Raw genomic sequence first — 9,731 nt, 5'->3', positions numbered from 1 at the left:
GTTAAACAATAATTTATTCATAAATAAGTGAATGGTAATAAGGCAGCAGGCACAGCCTATTATAGCCCTCTCCCTGCTTATCGGATGCTGTGAACTTGATATCTATTGATTAACCTGTTAATACTAAAGTTATACACGTACCCTCAAGTATAAATACATTTCCAATTTATGACAGCCATTTCCTCGTGAATTCGCTGCCGTTGTAAACACAATGTGCGTATGAATATATATATATATCCGACACTTTAAGAAAGTAGGGTGTTGTTGGGTTTTTGTGCTTTTATATATATATATATATATATATATATATATATATATATATAAAGCACTAAATAATCACAACTAGGTACTGAAAATTTTCGCCCCAGTCCGGGGTCGAACCAGCGACCTGCGGCACCCACCGCCTAGCAAGACTCAAACCAGTGCGTAAGTCCACTCGGCGACAACGACTTCCCTAAAAAAGGAAGTTTTGTTATGCTCCTAAAGCGCTACTTATACACACTGATGCAATCTCACACAGTCGCTGTGTCATTCAGTGTTTAAGATATTTTATAAGGAGAGTGGATCTCTCGATGCAATTCTATAGAATATTTAATGTAAAGCACAAACAAACAATTATAACACCCAACCTTACGTTTACCCCTAGGATCTAAGCGATACATGTGATAATCAATTAATTAATATATAAAGCACTAAATAATCACAACTAGGTACTGAAAATCCTCAGGTGAATGCAAATATTGAATACCATTAACCAATATTAGCATTCATCTGATTCTGGATGTTAAAATCCAGAAAGCGCTAGTGATTTAAATATATTTTGGAACTGCATATTTTCCTGCTTTTTTATTGAATTATATATATATATATATATATATATATATATATATATATATATATATATATATATATATATGCATATAGTATGTATATATATATAAAAATAAATTTTATTTCTGAAAATACATTAACTAAGGTATGAACTGCTCTGCACGCCGGTATCTTTCATGAAGCGCTAACGTGCATCAAGAATCAAGAATAGTGCATCAGCGTGAAGCGTTACAATTCATAATCTCAAGTATTTTCAAAAACGAAATTAATTTCTTAATTATACCTTCTCTTACCAAGTATCCATACCATATTTAGCCTGCGACTTTTGGTTCAAATTTTCTTTTCCTAAGTCGCTAAGGAAATACATTACTCACTGAGAATGATTTATGAAATGATTAAGGCAAAATTTCTTACATCAAAATACTATGATTTCTTAACATTTGTGGCATAACATTTCAATTTCGTAATTGACGTGTGATATACATATTTTGAAATTATGTGAAGAAACTACAAACAATTCTGCATTTTATGATAGCATATCCATAGAAATAATTTTGCAAATAATGTTACATTTATTTATATATTTTTTTCAAAGTGACATCATTTTATTGAAATACGTGTATATAGTGAAAAATGAAATGATAACTCACTTATATCCAAGTACTATATATCAAAAATTTAATTGTTGCTCAAGAAAATGAATATTCATATTCGTAACACATTTTCAGTTCAACAAATACAAACGTTTTTAAAAATCGGTGTCCTATTTGACAAAAATATCAACCAAATTGATAAATTCACAATATCTGAATTAGTTTCAAGTCTCTAGATCTACGATTGTATCATAGATTACCAAACTGAAATACATGTATGTGTCTTGGGTAAAAATACATGTATTGATAAAATATCAGGAAAAAAATTGAGAATGGTAAAATCGTGCAGATTTATAGCTTTTTTATGCCCCCCTTTGAAAAAGAGGGAGCATATTGTTTTGCAACTGTCGGTCGGTCGGTCTGTAGACCATGTGTTGTCCGCTCAATATCTTGAGAACCGTTCACTTGATGATAATGATATTTCATATGTGGGTTGGTTATGAGTAGAAGATGACCCCTAGTGTTTTTCAGGTCCAAAGGTCAAGGGTCAATCTACTCTGGACATAGGAATATAATGTCCGCTCAATATCTTGAGAACCCTTTGCTTGAAAAACATCAAACTTAGCACACTGGTACATCCTGAGGAGTAGATGACCCCTATTGATTTTGAGGTCATATGGTCAAGGGTCAAACTGGGCATAGGAATATACTGACCATTCAATGTCTAGAGAACCCTTTGCTTGACAAACATCAAACTTGGCAGACCAGTACATCTTCAGAAAAAAAAATGACCCCTATTGATTTTGAGGTCACATGGTCAAGGGTCAAACTGGACATAGGAATATACTGTCCGTTCAATATCTTGAGAACCCTTTGCTTGACAGACATCAAACTTGGTACACTGGTACAACTTCAGGAGAAGATGACTCCTATTGATTTTGAGGTCACATGGTCAAAGGTCAAGAGTCAAACAGGACATTGGAATATACTGTCTGCTCAATATCTTGAGAACCCTTTGCTTGAGAGACATCAAACTTGGTACACTGGTACGTATTTAGGAAAAGATGACCCCTATTGATTTTGAAGTCACATGGTCAAAGGTCAAGGGTCAACCTGGACATTGGAATATACTGTCCGCTCAATATCTTGAGAACCGTTTGTTTTACAGACATCAAACTTAGTACAGTGGTGTATATTCAGGAGGAGATGACTCCTATTGATTTTGAGGTCACATGGTCAAAGGTCAAACTGAACATAGTAATATGCTGTCCACTCAATATCTTGATAACCCTTTTGCTTGACAGACATCAAACTTAGTACACTGGTACATCTTCAGGAGATGATGACCCATATTGTTTTTGAGGTCAAAAGTCAATTGTTGAACTGGACATAGTGATATGCTGTCTCCTATATTTTAAGAATTATTTGCTTGATTGACACCAAACTTGGTAAACTGGTACAGCATAAGGAGTAGATGACCCCTATTGATTGTTAGGTTACATGGTCAATTCACTCTTAACATAGGAAGATATTGCCTGCTCAATATTTTGAATTGATGATACTACTATCAATTAAATGATGTGTATGTATAACCCTTTTCAATTTTGCACCATGGGGGGCATATGTGTTTTACAAACATCTCTTGTTTCATCAAAAAATTCTTTTATCACAAAATATAGCCCTTTCAAAGCCTTTTCTAGATTTGAATTGACACAAAAGTTTACAAGTAGATAAAATTAGTAGCAAATATTGTATTATGATGATGATAAGATATTGTATTGTGGTGATGATAAGATATTGTATTGTGATGATGATAAGATATTGTATTGTGATGATGATAAGATATTGTATTGTGATGATAAGATATTGTATTATGATAATGTGATGATGATAAGATATTGTATTGTGGTGATGATAAGATATTGTATTGTGATGATGATAAGATATTGTATTGTGATGATAATAAGATATTGTATTGTGATGATGTGATGATGATAAGATATTGTATTATGATGATGATAAGATATTGTATTGTGATGATGATGATAAGATATTGTATTGTGATGATGATAAGATATAGTATTGTGATGATGATAAGATATTGTATTGTGATGATGATAAGATGTTGTATTGTGATGATGATGATAAGATATTGTATTATGATGATGATAAGATATTGTATTGTGATGATGTGATGATGATGATAATATATTGTATTGTGATGATGATAAGATGTTGTATTGTGATGATGATGATAAGATATTGTATTGTGATGATGATAAGATATTGTATTGTGATGATCTGATGATGATAAGATATTGTATTGTGATGATCTAATGATGATAAGATATTGTATTGTGATGATGATAAGATGTTGTATTGTGTTGATGATAAGATATTGTATTGTGATGATCTGATGATGATAAGATATTGTATTGTGATGATGATAAGATGTTGTATTGTGATGATGATAAGATATTGTGTTGTGATGATGTGATGATGATAAGATATTGTATTGTGATGATCTGATGATGATAAGATATTGTATTGTGATGATGTGATGATGATAAGATATTGTATTGTGATGATCTGATGATGATAAGATATTGTATTGTGATGATGATAAGATATTGTATTGTGATGATCTGATGATGATAAGATATTGTATTGTGATGATGATAAGATATTGTATTTTGATGATGATAAGATGTTGTATTGTGAGGATGATAAGATATTGTATTGTGATGATGTGATGATGATAAGATATTGTGTTGTGATGATGTGATGATGATAAGATATTGTATTGTGATGATGTGATGATGATAAGATATTGTATTGTGATGATGTGATGATGATAAGATGTTGTATTGTGATGATGATAAGATATTGTATTGTGATGATCTGATGATGATAAGATATTGTATTATGATGATGATAAGATATTGTATTGTGATGATAATAAGATATTGTATTGTGATGATGATAAGATATTGTATTGTGATGATGATAAGATATTGTATTGTGATGATGATGATGATAAGATATTGTATTGTGATGATGATGATGATGATGTGATGATGATAAGATGTTGTATTGTGATGATGATAAGATATTGTATTGTGATGATGATGATGATAAGATATTGTATTGTGATGATGATGATGATGATGATGATAAGATATTGTATTGTGATGATGATAAGATATTGTATTGTGATGATCTGATGATGATAAGATATTGTATTATGATGATGATAAGATATTGTATTGTGATGATAATAAGATATTGTATTGTGATGATGTGATGATGATAAGATATTGTATTGTGATGATGATGATGATAAAATATTGTATTGTGATGATGATGATGATGATGATGATGATGATGATGATGATGATGATGATGATAAGATATTGTATTGTGATGATGATGATAAGATATTGTATTGTGATGATCTGATGAGGATCAGATATTAGTAGCTACTAACTACTCAGTTTCATCATCTTGGACAGCTCTAAAGCTGAGGAGACAATTTCTGTAAAGCGCACAGTAGCTTTGAAGAGCTTATCCGTGATATTGATTTACAGTTCTTTGTAATAAATATCTTAATTTTGTTCTTTTTTGTATTGAAATAGATTTTATTTCCCAGACCTAGTGTACATCAAGATTAACACCTGTACAGGGTATTACAGTTGCTGACTAAACTCCCTCTAAAACAAACATATTGGTTCGAAAACACTACGCAGGGTGTCATTTTGTAAATGTAAAAGTATTTATTTAGTCAGAATGAAAAAGCGATTTTCGTGAGCTAAATACATATTGTATGACTGTTGTTTTGTATAATATTGACTGGAATGGATAAAATAACGACACTCAGATAATCTTTACATTATTTAGAGTTGCAGATATCCCCAATTATACTTCAAGATATCCCCAATGAATTAGATTTAGCGCTTTAATATACAGTTAGCTGAAGAGAACACAAATCATAACTCCAATCTAATTAAAATCAGACTTCTTAGATCCGCGCCGTATATTCTGCGTAGGAAGATCTTACATAACCCTATTGTAGCGATTGTGAGCGTATTCTAGGATCTGATTTTAATTAGATTGATCATAACCCCATTGCAATGATACTAAAATAACTCTCTCTCTCTCTCTCTCTCTCTCTCTCTCTCTCTCTCTCTCTCTCTCTCTCTCTCTCTCTCATATAGCACTAATATCTTTGATTAGCAAACAAACACTCTCAAACTTCGCTATTGATAATCCGATAGCAATACCCGTATTCTGCAAAACATAACGACACGTAAATACATGTAGCCATGCGTATAGATTACCAAAAAAACAACAACAACAGAAGTTCAGATTTGTATAGAAAGAGTTTAATTTCTTATCAAACGATAGGTATCATCGTAATCATGGAGTATTTTATGTAATTAAGAAATGTAGAAGAGCCTATTTGCATTGAATTCGGCATCTTTGAGTAACCTTGTAATTTTCAATTTGAATACCATTGTGGTATAGGATGATGAATAGAATTCCCATGACAAGGATACAGCGAGGGACTGTTTATTTCTTAAGATGGGAGTTTCCTTACTCGAGTCCTTGGGTGTGTGGTTATCGTTCATATGATATACTGCACTGCTAGAAAATAACTTGTGTTCGCGAATACTTTAACCTGAGGATAATTCTGGTCACAACTCATCGTATTCAGAAACCATTAGCATTCACAGACCGGATCGTGATCTATATTCCTCAATAAGAGGTAGCAGCGAATCTTCGGATTTTTTGGCATGTAAATGAATAATACATGTAGTTGGTTGACTTGAGTAGATTTTGAAAATGGTCACCCATTGTTTGGGGAAAGGCAGGTTCACCGAGAGCAAAATGAAAATAACACTAAAAGTAAGAATGAAGATAAATGATAATGAAATACAAGGACCCACTGGCTGCACAAGGAAAAGGCGGCACTTTTGGTTGATTGGGATGTACGTTCATGAAATCTGAACAGTTGAAATCATGAATTTGAAATTTTTGTATAGGGAATCAGGCGGCGAGGATTTCTTGTACTATGTTTGCTCGAGGCTAACTAATTTAATTCAAATGAATTCAAAATGAGTTTTCAAAAAGTTTTTGTTAGTTTCTCATGAGTGTCTATTTCCTTTAGACGCCTATAAATGGCGTTTTATGTGCGTGCATCTCTAACCAATAAAAAAAATCCCTGTGAACTTTAAATACCAGTCTCTCAAAGATGCTTTTTAAACAAAATAGTATGGCTTGTTTGTTGAAATACTGAAATTGTCAGCATTTCAAAATTTAAATTCGATTTTAATACTTCTGGATATTCAATACTTTGAAATATATCTCTACAGCATAGTATGGTGTGGCAATGGTTCAGCAAAATGTACTGTAACTAGTTTTGAAAAATTCATTTATGAAAAAGATTTTTAATCGTAAAGCTATATCTTTTTAAAAAAAAAGATTTTATAATACCTTATAGGCAAATCTTTTATCCTAAAACAATTTTCTTGGAAATAAGACCTGGAGTCGTAATATTTTCATTCGTGAATTAGGCCCCAATTTCGTATTGTTAGCCTTTTTGCTGTTCATCAACTCTAGTCCCGTGGGGATCCGGGTTAGAATAGGTCTTCCGTATCCCTTGCTTATCGTAAGAGGCGACTAAATGGGACGATACTTCGGATGGGACCGTAAAAACAGCATGAGGCCCCGTGTCACAGCAGGTGTGGAAGATAAAGATCCCTCCCTGTTCAAAGGCCTAAAATTTGCAAGCCTTCACCGGCAATGGTGACGTCTCCATATGAGTGAAATATTCTCGTTAATGTTCATACTCTGAGTTAGTCTGAATGAATATATTCTAGTTTATAATAAAGTACAACTTTACATGAACAAGATGAACTGGTGCACTTATCACCATAAATGTTATCAAGCTTTAGTTTTATTAGTTTTTATTCACCAATTTTATATAATGTAACATCTATTTTTAAACATATTACAATTTAGAGATAAGGAAACATATATTAATCCTGCTTCTCATCAACTTTAAGTTTTGAATGAGGATTTTGCCCAGATGATGAGTGCTGAGTGCGTTAGAAATGAATTTTTTTCCAATATTTCAAAGATAAATGCTGAATACATGCACAATTTTTTAAAGCAGTTTTCATAAGTTACATTCCTTTAAAAATGATTTGCGTATTCATTGACCCAAACATTTCCAAAAGATCTTTTTAGTGCAATTTTGGCGATTTGATACCGATCCTCAACTTTATAGCTAGGAATAAGAAAGACTGACAGTCTTATATAGAGGTAAATTTACGAAAATAAGTACACCACTTAAGTATAGAAGGAACATTTTTGAGAAATGGATATCGTTCAGAATTGACAGTTAAAAGAGAAGGAAACTTAATAAGTGCGATATCCTGAATGGTATCTACGGTGATAGAGGGGTCAATTACGAATGAATCCAAAGGATAGGCCCGCCCTGGTGATTTTATCAATAACCTGGCGCGTAAATGTCCCGCGATAGTGTGTTGTAGTGTAGCCGGAAATTTCATTCATAAAATGATGCCATTTTATCTACTACTGTCTCCATTACACTCCGCATTGTGAGGTCGCTGCGGGCTTTCTTAATAAACGATGATTGATTGTGACATTATAGCACAAAATGCCGACACGGCATCAATAAACAGTATTTTGTGAAAGAGAGGATGTGTTTTTTCTTTAGAACATCTATACTGCCAGTAAGAAAAATTACTGCTGATGAATTCGAACGCGAGCTGCTTCAATGTACTGAATGCTCGATGCTGCATAACATGCATATTAACTTGCTGATCAAAGTTTTCTAAAATCGTGGGTGGTAGAAGGTAACAATCAAATTTTGTAGAACATCTTTTTAAAATCATTTATTTTCTTGTAAGTTTATGCAAAACACGCTTTTGAGTTTTGATATTTGAAACAACGTCAGATCATCCAAAGAACACCTAGCAAATGTGTAATTCTAAAGGTGTAAAATTACCCACTAGATTAAAGTACCATTGGTCTGGCACCAGGAAGTACTAGTAGTAGCGTCTGTTGCGTCATTATTTGTGTTCCTAATAGGAGGGGGATTTTCACAATCATTCTAATGTAAAACTTTAAATAACCCCATACTTGATACCTGATATTGTACCAAGAAATCGTTATGACCAACAACAACAACAAACAAAATAGCACGTGCATGTCCATACCCCACTAATGAGAAAATGTACTGTCTGCAAGTCTGACTGAGTAGAAGATGAATTCGATCCATTTTGTATTTGACTGTATAGTGTATAGCATATCAACACCTAAGAAAACCAATCATAGAGTCAATGAACATTATGTGCAAGAATTTTAGAAGCCTTTGTAATAGAGAGATGTTTATCTGGATTATGAGCAACAAATGTAACAATATTATATATATATATACATATATAGCTGTTCATTATTAAGAAAAGTTGATCTATCGTGAACTTGTAAGTTTTATTTCTTTATCTATCTTCTGGATAATCACTCTTTCTATATGATTTATATATATGAACTTTGTATTCTTTGTATGCCCTCTGGGCACAAAATTGGAAATAAATTACTTACTTACTTACCCCCCTTCCCACGATTAAATTCTTTCATTCACAATCATGTATACAATGAAAAATTTCGAAGTGAAATGTCCAAAGATAACCCCTTATTTATTTTTATTTTTTTTATTTATTTATTTATTTTTTTTATTTTTCATCTCTCAAAAACCATGGTCAAACTCGGTTGATAATGGTTTTCTGGAAGCGATTTTTTTCCGGAGGCAGCCAAGAATACCGATATAGTTGAACAAAATGGTGGCGCATATATGGCTTACAAAATTTTCTTTTGTCGATTTTGTCTTTTTTCCCCATACGTTTTACATATAGAGCCTTACTTCGCGGACTGGACATCTGGCCATCAAAGCTTTGCTCAGTATTAGCTTTTTCTCCAGAACTCGTATTAAAATTTCCATTGAAGGATTGACAAAGTTTCTGGAAAATCGTACCCTGTAGGCTACATGTATGTCAGACACGCATATAGGAGGGGGGGGGGGGGGTCTGAACCCACCACCCCAGGGTTAAGTAGAAAAATATCTGCCTATATGTATGCACTTCCTGTAAAATACTGAATGTTAGTCCATGGTTTCAAATGAACCCCATACCGGTAGCTCCATCAACATATCAGTAAATGAGTGAGATGAAAACAAAATGAATGCATTACTGTACTATTTAACTCCTGATCACGGGGTTTAAT

The sequence above is a fragment of the Ostrea edulis genome, chromosome 7 (assembly GCF_947568905.1).
Source record: "Ostrea edulis chromosome 7, xbOstEdul1.1, whole genome shotgun sequence".
Classification (NCBI taxonomy): domain Eukaryota; kingdom Metazoa; phylum Mollusca; class Bivalvia; order Ostreida; family Ostreidae; genus Ostrea; species Ostrea edulis.
Note: the sequence above shows the minus strand (reverse complement) of the source record.